We start from the raw sequence: 13157 nt of genomic DNA on the forward strand, positions 1-13157 counted from the left end.
CAAAATCGCAGACAATCTGGGAGTTTGGCCTAGTGGTTAAAGTGCTTGCCTAGCATGGATGAAGACCCGGGTTCGATTCCTCAGAACCACATACATAGAAAAAAGCCAGAAATGGCGCTGAGGCTCAAGTGGTAGAGCTCTAGCCTTGAGAAAGTTCAAGGACAGTGCTCAGTCCCTGAGCTCAAGCCCAGGACTGCCAAAAAAAAAAGAGCAACAAAATCGCAGACGAAAATGGTAATATTACGACGGAAATTACCAATATCCAGAGTATCATGAGGGAATACTTCTCAAACCTTTACGCCAACAAATTTGAGAATCTAGAAGGAATGGATGAATTCCTAGCCAATATTAACATACCCACACTGAACCAAGAAGAACTGACCCAACTAAACAGGCCTATTTGAAGCACTGAAATAGAAATGGCAATAAGAGACCTTCCACATTTCTTTCTTTTGACACCTTTTTTCATCTTCAAAAGGTGCCCAGGCAATATAGATGCCCACAACATAACTCCAGTCACTGTCTTCCATCTCCTGGGCCTCTCAGATGGCCCTGAACTACAATCTGTCCTCTTTCAGCTCTTCCTGTCCATGTACCTGATCACCGTGCACGGAAATCTGCTCATTATCCTGGCTGTCACCTCTGACCCCCACCTCCACACCCCCATGTACTTCTTCCTCTCCATCCTCTCCTTGGCTGAAATTGGCTTCACCTCCACCATGGTCCCCAACATGCTGGCGGACATACGGAGTCACAGCAGAGCCATCTCCCCTAGTTGGTGCCTAACTCAGATGTCCTTTTTTATGTTTTTTGGTTGTCTGGACAGTCTTCTTCTGACCGTCATGGCTTATGACCACTTTGTGGCCATCTGTCACCCCCTGCATTACAAGGTCATGATGGACCCTCGACGTTGTGGCTCACTGGTTGTGTTGTCTGTTGTCATCAGCCTGTTGGTGTCCCAGTTACATAACTCTATGGTCTTACAGCTCACTTTCTTCAGGAGTGTGGCCATTTCTCATTTCTTCTGTGATCCTTCCCAGCTCCTCAGCCTTGCCTGCTTTGACCTCTTCACCGATGACCTTGTCATGTATTTTGTGGGTGCCATGTCTGGTTTCCTCCCTATTTTGAGAATCCATTTTTCCTACTCCAGAATAGTTTCTTCCATACTCGGTGTGTCATTGCCAGGCAGGAGGTGGAAGGCTTTCTCCAAATGTGGGTCTCACCTGTGTGTGGTGTGCTTGTTTTATGGCACAGGACTTGGGGTGTACCTCAGTTCTGTGGTGTCAGTGTCTCCCAGGATGGGGGCAGTGACTTCTGTGGCATACACAGTGGTCACGCCCATGCTGAACTCCTTCATTTACAGCCTCAGGAACAGGGACATCAAACGGGCCACAGGGAGACTGCTGAGGAAAGTCTAATCTTAGTGGGATCAGAGTCTTCCTTCTGGAGAAAGCAACAAGCCCACGTTGAGACTCAGAAAACAACAACAACAAAAATCTCCCATCACTGACCATGGCATTCATGTTTAAAAATTTGTTATTGTAAAGGTCATGTATGGACAGGTTACAGTTAGGTAAGTCAGGTAATGAGCACCTTTCTTTTTGGACAACGTAACCCCTTCCCTTGCTTTCTACCAGCCTTTTCCTCCCCACCCTCCACACATTGTAGAGTTCATTTTCAGCATAGTGTGTAGTGAGTATCACTGCTGAATTAGTTCATCTTTTGTCCTACTATTTTTGTGCTTCCGGTTTACCCTTTGCAAACAGGTAAACTTATAAGCAAGACAAAAGGCACAGAAAACAAAAATAGCAACAGATAGAAAACAAAGACAAAAAACCCCTTTCATCTCCATTTCTTGGAGTTCATGTCTATAAATATCATTTTATATGACCGTATGCACAGAGCTATTGAGCCTTTGAGATCCTCTCCTAAGAATATCCTTCTTTGGTCTCACTGTGTGAATGTCTATAGTCCTGTAAATTTACCATGTTCAAATGTGTCTTCTTTCTGATGGAAGCATAGAATGCCACTGCGTATATATAAACACCATATTTTCTTGATCCATTTCTCCACTGAAGGGCATCTGGGTTGATTCCATATCTTGGCTATGGAAAACAATGTTGGAACCAATATGGTTGCACTGGTAGCCTTACGGTAGATTTGTATGTGGTCAGTTGGATAGATGATCAGGAGTAGGACTGTTAGGTCATATTATTTTGAGGAACTTCCATACTGTTGTCTAGAGTGGTTGAACAAGTTTACATTCCCACCAACTGTGTAGCAGAGTTTCCTTTTGGCTACATTCCCACCAGAATCTGTTATTGTTATTTCTTGATAATAACCATATAACTAGGGTGAGGTGGAATCTCAATGTTGTCTTTATTTGCATTTCTTTTATGGCAAGAGATCTTGAACATTTCTTCTTGTGCCTATTGGCCATTCTTACTTCTTGTGAGAAGTTTCTCTTTAATTCTTTATTTTTTGCCAGTCCTGGCCTTTACCCTCACGGCCTGAGCACTGTCTTTGGGCTTTCTCAAAGCTAGAGCTCTACCACTTGAGCCACATCACCACTTCTGTCTTTTTCCATGTATGTGGCACTGAGGAATCAAATCTGCATCTTTGTGCATGTTAGGCAAGCACTTTACCACTAGGTCAAATTCCTGGCCTCTTTTTAATTCTTTTACCTCCTTATTAAATGGGTAGTTGTTTATTTGAAGATTTTTTGAGGGTTTAATTTTTTGAGCACTAGGTAAATGTTAGATATAAGACCCTTCTTGTCTGAAGCATAGCTGGTAAAAATCTCCTATTCTGTGAGCTTTCTATATATCTTGTTAGCCATGTTGGCGATGCAGAAACTCTTCAGTTTGATGCGATCTTTGGTTTCTTGTCATACTGGATTTTTTCTTAACAAGTTTTTACCTATGCCTAGGAACCCTAGTGCTTTCCTTACCTCTTCCTGTAATATTTTCATGGTATCTTGATTTACACTGAGAGATGCCTAGGCTGGATTCAGATAATGATCTTGAGATCTCAGCCCCCCAAGTGGCTAAAATTAAGGGTGTGAGGCACAGGCGCTTAACTAAATTTTTACTCTTATTTTTTTAAGCATCATTTTCTTGATGTTTGTGTGCAACTGTATTCAGCCCCTTGGCAGTCTTTTTCTTCCAGTCGTGGGGTTTGAACTCAGGGCCTGAGCACTGTCCTTGGGCTTCTTCCTCAAGGCTAGAGCTCTACCACTTGAGACTCAGCACCACTTCTGGCATTTTTCTATGTATGTGGTACCAAGGAATCTAACCCGGGTCTTTGTGCTTGGTAGACAAGCATGCTACCACTGGGCTAAACTCCTGATCTCACCTTAGAAGTTTTCAGATGGTTATTTTGAACTTGCCGTCAGATAAATTAGAGATTTCTATTTCTTTAAGGAAGACTTGATACATTTTTATGTACATGTGTGAAAATGGGACAATGAAGATTGTTGAGATTGATTTCAGAAGAGGAACAGATGAGAGAGTTCTTGTGGGGCTGATTTTGATCATGCTACATCATCTTCACATGTGGACATGTTAAATGGAACCTTCTTGTATAACTGATGGATGCTTTTTATTAAAATAGGTGTGAGAAACATAAATATTTTCTCAACAATTTAATGTATTTCTTGGCTTGGTTCGCGTTTGCCCCCACCCTTTCATTTTGCAAGATTGTTCTTTTTTGGTGGGTAATGGGGCTTCAACCCATCCTGGGTGTTGTAACCCTGAGTTCTTCAGCTCAAGCTACCTCTCTACCCTTGAGCCAAGCCCCACTTTCCGTTTTCTAGAGGTTAATTCGAGATAAGAGTCTCTGGTTCTTTTGTGCCTGGGCTGGATTTGAACCTTGATGCTCAGATTTCAGCCTCCCGAGTAGCTAGGATTACAGGTGTGAGCCACCACACCCAGCTTATTTGGGTAATTTTTTGTGCCAGTCCTGGGGCTTGAACTCATGGTCTGAATGCTATCCCTGAGTTTCTTTTGTTCAAGATTAGCACTCTACCGCTCTACTTCCAGTCTTTTGGTGGTTAATTGGTGATCTGAGTCTCTCAGACTTTCCTGCCCAGGCTGGCTTCAAACTATGTTTTTTTTTCAGATCTCAGCCTACTGAGAAGCTAGGATTACAGGCGTGAGCTACTGGCATCCGTGTTTATTTCTTTTTTTAAATTGTATTTTATCATTAGGGTGATGTACAGAGGAGTTACAGATAGCAGGTATATTACTTCTTGAACATTGATACCCCTTCCCATTTTTCCCAGCTTCCCCCCTCCACCCCCTCCCAGTTATCTTGAATTTCCCCCTTTCCCTTCCCATTTTAAATAAACAAATAAACATATATACAATATACCAGATATCGAAGTCAGATACAATAACAACATGAGATAAAACATAAGGAGGGAGGGAGGGAGGGAGGGAGGGAGGGAGGGAGAGAGAAGGAGAAGAGAAATACATTCACAAGTAGGTTAAGAACAACAAACACAAAAGATACACCTCGTGTTTCCATATCCTGGAATTCATTTTGTGTATCCTCATCCTGTATGGCCATATGCACATAGCTTTTGAGCTATTGTGATCCTCTGCTAGGAGAATCCTGAATGTGTACTAGTTCTTGCAAATGAGGGAAACCAGGGAGGTATGATCCTTTAGGTCTGGCTTACTTTATTTAATATTTTTCTAAATTTTTCATTTCCTTATGAATGGGTTGATGCCATTCTTTCTGATGGCAGCGTAGAATTCCATTGTGTATAAATACCACATCTTCTTAATCCAATCATGTACTAAGGGGCACCTATCTTTGCTATGGTAAATGATGGCATCTGTGTTTCTTACTCTTTTGCATGGTTGTGTTCTTTGTTTATATTGGGGTATTTAATAAAGTCAGACATATATACTTGTTTCTTTGCTTTTGTTTGTTTAGTGTTAGTTCTAGGGCTTTAACTCAGATCCTAGGGCTGAGTTTCTTTGGCTTAAGTCTAGTAATCTACTACTTGAGTTGCAGCTGGACTTCTGGACTTTTTTTTCTAATTGGAGATAAAGAGCCGCATGCATTTTTCTACCTGGGCTGACTTTGAATGATGTTCTTTAGATTTCAGGCTCTTGAATCTCTAGGTTACAGTTATAAGCTATCAGTGTCCAGTGAGTAGTTGAAAATTTAGACAAGTGAATATATGCATACATGAGATTTAGAATCGCTAGTTAAGCTATTTAATAACTTTAAAAATACTTACTGCAATGCTCCTGTGCTAGATAATTTTTACCCTCATTTTCCCAATAAGAAGTTGCCCATGGCCGGGAGTTTGGCCTAGAGGTTAAAGTGCTTGCCTAGCATGCATGAAGACCCGGGTTCGATTCCTCGGTACCACATACATAGAAAAAAGCCGGAAGTGGTGCTCAGGGTCAAGTGGTAGAGCTCTAGCCTTGAGAAAGTCCAAGGACACTGCTCAGGCCCTGAGCTCAAGCCCAGGACTGGCAAAAAAAAGAAAAAAAAAGAAGTTGCCCATATGTGTTTTCAAGTATTCATGCATTTTTTTCTTTTACCACTTCTCAGTTAAACTATAGTGAAAGGAAACCAAATAATGAATCTGAGTTACCTTTAAGTAGCAAAAGTAAAGCATTTTTGTGTGTATGCATGTATATGCCATATCTGTGGAGGATTGAATTCAGGGCCTGGGCACTGTCTCTTTTCTGGGTACCTTCTCACTCAAGGCTGATGCTCTACCACTTGAGCCACAGCTCCACTTCTGTGAATCCTATATTCAGTAGCTTCCATTCACAAATGGAGCAAGAAAGAGAAGTTATTACAAATATACCCTTCGAGTGTAACCAAAAGCACTTATGTAAGCCCATAAGCGCTGTCCTGAAAGGTAGGAATTCTAATTAGCTTGCTGTATGTTTTTTTTAATCAGATAACAAGAAATTATCTGTCTTGCAGGGCCCTGGTGGTTCACACCTGTAATCCCAGCTTTTTACACAATATGTTTGTGATGCAATCTAAGAACTTTAAGCGGGTGGAAATTTCAAATTTCTCCTGTGACCCTTCTTGAATTCTTCATCTCAGCTGTGTTGACACTTTTCTTTAGTCACCTTGTCAAGGATTTTCTAGTTGTTCCCTGTGATTTCTGCCCTATGTCAGGAATCTTCTTTTCCTATTACAGAATTATTTCTTCCATCATGAGGCTTTTCCTCACGTGGGAAATACAAAGCCTTCTTCACCTGTGGCTCTCATCTCTCTGTGGTGTGCTTATTTTACGGAAGCGCCATTGGTGTGGGTCAACAGTATCAAAGTCTCCTAAAGATTTGGTGCTGTATGCTGTGGTCACCCCTATTTGAACCCCTTCATCTACAGCCTGAGGAACAGGGACATCAAGTGTTCTTTATTTAAGCTGGGGGGCAAACTAGTCCAATGACATTCACTACCTTTGTTGCACTGTCCAAGGTATTTATTTTTGTTTTCTTATGCTCATCATCCTATGCCAGACCTGTGCTTCTCCAGGCCTGCATCCTGAGATCTCAGACTCCTGAGTAGCTAGGATTACAGGTGTGAACCATCAAACATGGTGAGATTGGGGTTTGTTCACTCATCAGAGATTCAGAGCTCTTCTGAAGTCACAAACCTCTTGTACCACAGCACCACTTCTGGCTTTTGGCTGGCTATTTGAAAATAAGAGTCTCTTCTTGCCCAGGCTAGCTTTGAACCTTGATCTTCATATCTGAGCCTTCTGAGTAGCTGAGATTACAGGTGTTAAACCACTGGTACTCATTTCTACTTAGTGTTAAATTTGACCTGCCCAGTTCTTCATCACAGCTACCTCTACCATCATTCTTCCCATCTTGACTATTCCCCCAACAAAAAAATTAATCTGAGGCTTCCCACTTCTGTTATCACAGACATAAATTGTCTGTTGTTCTTTTTTTGTCAGCATTGGGGCTTGAACTCAGGGTCTGAGCACTGTCCTTGGACTTTTTCCTCAATGCTACAGCTTTACCACTTGAGCCACAGCACCATTTCTGGCTTTTCTATGTATGTGGTGTCGAGGAATCAAACCATGGTCTTCATGCATGCTAGCACTCTACCACTAAAACAAACTCCCAGCCCCTTTCTTCTTTTTCGATTCATCCACCTGCCCTCGCCCCAACTAGCAACCTTTCCATTAAACTTATTTTTGCTAAAATCTGTTTTCCTACTTAGTGTTTAGCTCACCCTTCTTGACATTCATGGATCTTTATCAATTGTTTATTTGTTCCTTATCATCTATATTTGCCTATAATGTGGTCAAATGTAATTGTAGGATTTTGTATTTTGTTACGTCTTGGGGCTTAGACTCAGAGAATGGGCACTATTCCTGAGGGTTTTTTTTCTCAACGTTAGCACTCTGTCACTTGAACCATAGCCCTACTTTCAGACTTATGGTAGTTAATTGGAGATAAGAATCTCACAAAATTTTCTGCCTGGGCTGACATTAAACCATGATCTTCAGATCTCAGCTTCCTGGATAGCTAGCATTACAGGTGTGAATACTGGTGTCTGACTAAGCTATTTTGATGCTATTAAATGCATTCCCACTTGGGTCTGAAGTGGGAACTCAAAGCGACCTTGCCTACCCACTCTGTATGGATCTTCTGTCCAAGGCTCAGTAAACAGTTGTGCTTGCTGTTGGCAACGGCCTCTGTAATAATTTTGAACCAGGTCAAGAAATATTACTTTGCACCAGTGGCTCATGACTGCAATCCTACTCAGGAGGCTGAGATCTGAGGATAATGGTTCAAAGCCAGCCCAAGCAGGAAAGTCTGTGAGCCTCTTATGCCCAATTAACCACCAGAAAACTGGAAGTGGCACTGTGGCTCAAGTGGAAGAGTGTTATCCTTGAGTAAAAAGGGCGCAGGGACAGAGCCTAGGCTCCATGTCCCACACAAAAAGAGAGAGAGAGAGAGAGAGAGAGAGAGAGAGAGAGAGAGAGAAATTTAAGAACTTGATCTTTACATTCATTATTCATCCATTCAAAAAGAAGCCAAGACTTTAGAGAATGTTTAGCCCTCAAGGATTGACTGATAGCAGAAGTATAATAGCCTCAAATTGGAAATAATCAAAAATGTCCATTAACTGATGACTAGATAGACAAAACAAGAAATACTTATACAATAGGCTATTATTCAAAGAGGTGAATTACTTGATAGATGAATCATATGTTGATAAATTGTGTCCATAGACAAAAAAAAAGGGGCCTGGAGTTTGGCCTAGTGGTAGAGTGCTTACCTAGCATGCACAAAGACCCAGGTTTGATTCTCTGTAGAACATACATAGAAAAAGCCAGAAGTGGTGCAGTCAAGTGGTAGAGCTTCAGCCTTTTGAAAGCTCAAGATAAGTTCTGAGTTCAAGCGCCAGGGCTGGTAAAAAGTACAAAAAAAAACAATAAAAAGTGTTCCTTTATCTAAGCACTAGTGGTGGTTTATGTCTATAACTTGCAACTAAGAAATGCTGAGATCCGAGCTTCACAGATGGAAGCCAGCCCAGGAGAAGAGAGTCCATGAGACTCTCATCTCCAGTTAGCCAGCAAAAGAAAGAGAGACATGTCTCAAGTTGTACAGCACTAGCCTTGAGCAAAAGTGTTCAAGGACAGCACACAGGTCCTGAGTTCAAGCCTCAGGATTGGAACACACACACACACACACACACACACACACACACACACACACACACACACTGCACCCCATAATGTGCATAGCATGAAACACATGCATTGCTGTATGGTTTCTTTGGGGGTATTGCCTCATTTTTGGTGGGGGGGGGACTTGCTTTTACTTTATATTCTATTATTCTACTTTCTGCATGGATTCTTCTCTCCTCAAATTCATTCACATTTTGTCTTCCTACTTCCAGGATGCTAGCACCTGTGTGGGCTGCAATGCCAAAATCATTAAAGATATTTCTAGTCTTCAGTATGCTTGATGGCTCAGTAGCAGAGCAACAGGTACTGTGGTTGCTCATTGTAAGATGGTGATGATAGGTTATTTCTCATACAGTTCATTTTGGTTCAAATGGGATCCTGAAAGTCAAGGCTGTTGAGACTTCCTGTAACACTAATATGTCACTCAGGGAGAAACTTCTATTTTGAAATTAAAATCTTTTTTTGCCAGTACTGGGATGAGCTCAGGGCCTGAGCACTGTCCTTGGACTTTCTCAAGGCTAGAGCTCTACCTCTTGAGCCTCAGCACCACTTCCGGCTTTTTTTTATATGTGGTACTGAGGAATCGAACTCGGGTGCATGCTAGGCAAGCACTTCAACCACTAGGCCAAACACCTGGCCCCTGAATTTAAAATCGTAAAAAAAATTTTTGTGTGCCAGTCCTGAGGCTTGAACTCAGGAATTGGGCACCTTGAGCTATTTTGCTCAAGGCTACTGCTCTGCCATTTGTGCTAGATCTTCATTTCCAGTTTTTGTTTTGTTTGTTTGTTTTTTGGTGGCTAAATTGGAGAAAAGAGTCTCATGGGATTTCCTTCCTGGGCTGGCTTTGAACTGCCATCCTCAGATCTTAGCTTCCTCAGTAGCTAGGATGACAGGCGTGAGCCACTGGCACTCAGCCTGAAATTTAAATCTTTTAATGGGAGACAGCAATTAGTGAAGTTTGATAAACAGTCATGGGAAACTTCTTGTTTAGAATGAGAAAGGCGATTAAAAATCTCCAGGGCACTGATCATATTAACTAAAAATGATCAAACATAGTAGATAAAGAAAAAAATAGAGAAAACAAATGTATCTGTCTTTAGAGATAGGTGACTGGCAAGACATTTATTCTGTCTCCCGTTTAAAGTAAAGAACAATTAAATGAAGGATTTGCTCTGAAAACTCTTTTCTCAAGGTCTTGGAAATATCCCCAAAGAAAATATGGGGAATCTTATCGATTAGGGATTACCTAAGGGGGATATCTCCTTGAGCTTTCTTGTTTTGTTTGTTGGAAAAAGTTACCAGGAGGAAAGGAGACGTGTCAGACAGGGTTCTATGATGCAGTCTGAAAGTGATGTGTCTTATAATTGCAAGAGCTTATTTAGAAGTAAATGAAAATTAAATGGAAGCAATAGGGACCCAATAAAGGTCCAAAATTTCTAAAGTATCTTCTCCAAATTAGCAGGACCAGCCTCCCTGGGTGCTTATTAAACACGAGAATTCTGGCTCCTTTCCCAGATCTTTTAAGTCGGAAACTCCTGGAGTCAGACTCAGATTTTTAATGAGCTCTTAAAGTCATTTCTGCATGGTTGAAGTTTGGAAACATGTGGCTCTAAGGGGTTTGTTAGCATGAATAACTTTAATGAACAATGAGAGACCCACAGAGGACTTCCCTTTTCAGATTTCAGGGCTCTCTACCTCCTTCCAAATGCTCATGTGTACATCTGAAGAAAGAATGATGTGTTCATTTTGCAATTCATTAAAAATTGTCTGCATTTTTTTCTTTTGGGAACACTGCACTTTTTCCATATATTTTTATTGTAATTAATAGAAGGGTTACATTATCTTCATCAAATAGAAGGTGCATTACTTCACAAATATTGATAACCTTTCTCATGTCCTGTTTCCCATTTCCCTCCCCTCTCCCCCTCACAACTTGATTTCCCCCTTTCCCTCTCCTATTTCAAATAACCAATTAAGCATATATAAGATATATCAGATAACAAGGTGAAGTATTGTAAAATTATGAGATAACCAAGGGACAGTAAAAGAGATGAGAGATAACATAGTACATCAAGGACAACAATCACTCATTATATTGCTTTTTTTCTCTTATCATGGAGGTCCTTACATTTAGTGTTGTACTATTTGGCCTAATATCTCTAGATTTTGTTCTATTGTAAATCCCTGCTAGGAGAGCCCTAGGCTAGTGATTATGACAAATGAGGGAGACTTTTGGGCCTATGGTCCTTTGAGTCTGGCTTACTTTATTTAATATGATTTTTTCTAAGTCTTTCCATTTCCTTACAAATGGGGATATGTCATTCTTTCTGACAGCAGCATAGTATTCAATTAACACTGCATTTTTTATAACTGCCATTTCTTAATGTTTCTATGTTCAGTGGAATGTTATTCCTCATATGAAAATCAAATTATTTATCTCATCTATTTTTATTAAACAGTTTATTAACATTGATTTTTATATCATATTTTAAATGACGTATTTAACAAATAAATATCCAAGAAGTGCATGTCTATTAATCACTGGCACATACATTTTAGAACATAATTAAAATTAGGCTGAGGGTTTGTATGTCATAGATATATATTTGCCAATCCTGGGACTTGAATTCAGGGCCTTGGCACTGTCTTTGGACATTCAAGACTAATGCTCTGCCACTTCAGCCACAGCGCTATTTCCAGCTTTTTCTGTGTATGTGGTACTGAGGAATTGAACCCAAGTCTCCATGTATACTAGGTGAGCACTCTACCATTAGTCTGTTCTCTGGCCCCAATTATTTATCATTCTAAAGGGGCATCTTGATCTTTCCCATTTGAGTGTCTGCATGCATGATTCTCCCTTCTCATGCACATTGACAATTGCAGGTGGCATTAAAACTTACAGACAATAGCTGGGAGTTTGGCCTAGTGGTAGAATGCTTGCCAAGCATTCACGAAGACCCAGGTTTGATTCTTCAGTACCACATCCATAGAAAAAAGTCAGAAGTGGTGCTGAGGCTCAGTTGGTAGAGCTCTAGCATTGAGAAAGTCCAAGGACAGGGTTCAGGCACTGAGTTCAAGCTGAGGACTGGCAAAAAAATTAGATGTAAATTTTGATTTCTATTGTACTGAAGTAGATATATTTACCTGAATACTTAATGCATATTTATTTATTTTTTGTTTGTTAATGTATATTTATATCTTAAGAGTGATGCACATATAAATTCCTGGGAGAAATTGGTCAGATGTGGGGCTTGAACTCACAGCCTGGGTACTGTTCCTGAGCTTTTGTGTGCAAGGCTAGCACTCTACCACTTTGAGTCACAGCATTGCTTCCAGTTTTCTGGTGGTTAATTGGAGATAAGCCTCATGGACTTTTCTTCCTGGGCTCATGATTTTTTTTCTTATATTTTCTTTTACAATATAAGATGGGGCTAGGAGTATGGCCAAGTGGTAGAGTGCTTGCCTAGCATGCACAAACCCTGGGTTCGATTCCTTGGTTCACATACACAGAAAAAAACTGGAAGTGGTGCTGTGGCTCAAGTGGTACAGTGTTAGCCTTGAGAAAGCTCAAGGAGAATACCCGTGCCCTGAATTCAAGACCCAGGACTCATAAAAAACAAAACAGAACAAAATAATACAACCACCCCAAACCCCCAATATAAGATGGTCTTACCAGTCTACTCAGCTTTATTATCTTTATATTTATTTTAGCATTTAAAGCACTATGTTATATATGGAATATATAGTGCACGTTATAATTAGATCATATACTTTATTATATTTATATCATAAACATAAATTGTATAACAGAATCATTTGTATGTGATAAATGCAATTTTATTAACATTTTGTATTAAAATAATTTCATTACTTTTTATATAGATATGATATATAACATTATACATTATATCTATAGACTATAAAATCCTGTGTAATACATACCATAGATCATATAATATACACTATGTGTTATACTGCATATATTATATACATTATACATTATATTCTATAAATCATGCATGATGTTTTATATGTTATTTACCGGGTATGAATATAAATGTGAGCCATTGGTGCTTAGCATGTTTTTTTTTCAAGGAAGAGTCAGACAAGATGGCAGATTAGAAGCACCAACACTTTTGTCTCTATGAATGAGAAGAATCAGTAAACACAGGGAAGAAAATGGAGCTCCTTTTCACCAAGATGGCACTGAACATGAAGAAGGGAGCTCCTGCGCCTTCTAAAGCTGAAGCCAAGGAAAAGGCATTGAAGGCAAGAAGGCAGTGCTGAAAGGTGTCCAAGCCACAAAAACAGAAGATACACACTTCACCCACTTTCAGGCTGCTGGGGAGACAGCACAAATATCCCTGGAAGAGTGCACTGAGGAAAATATTTGTATGCAACTATCAGGTGACCTTGACCATCCGTGAAGACGACAGAAAACAATAACACATTTGTGTTCACTATGGAT

The 13157-nt window shown here is 40.3% G+C and overlaps 1 pseudogene; it reads left to right on the plus strand.

Annotated features, from left to right (window-relative positions):
- The first annotated feature begins 419 nt into the window (after positions 1-419).
- On the plus strand, positions 420-1418 carry LOC150068395 (putative gustatory receptor PTE01 pseudogene; annotated as a pseudogene).
- Positions 1419-13157: the final 11739 nt, after the last annotated feature.

The sequence above is a fragment of the Megascapheus bottae genome, chromosome 1 (assembly GCF_031878675.1).
Source record: "Megascapheus bottae isolate mThoBot1 chromosome 1, mThoBot2.hap1, whole genome shotgun sequence".
In the NCBI taxonomy this organism is placed as follows: Eukaryota; Metazoa; Chordata; class Mammalia; order Rodentia; family Geomyidae; genus Megascapheus; species Megascapheus bottae.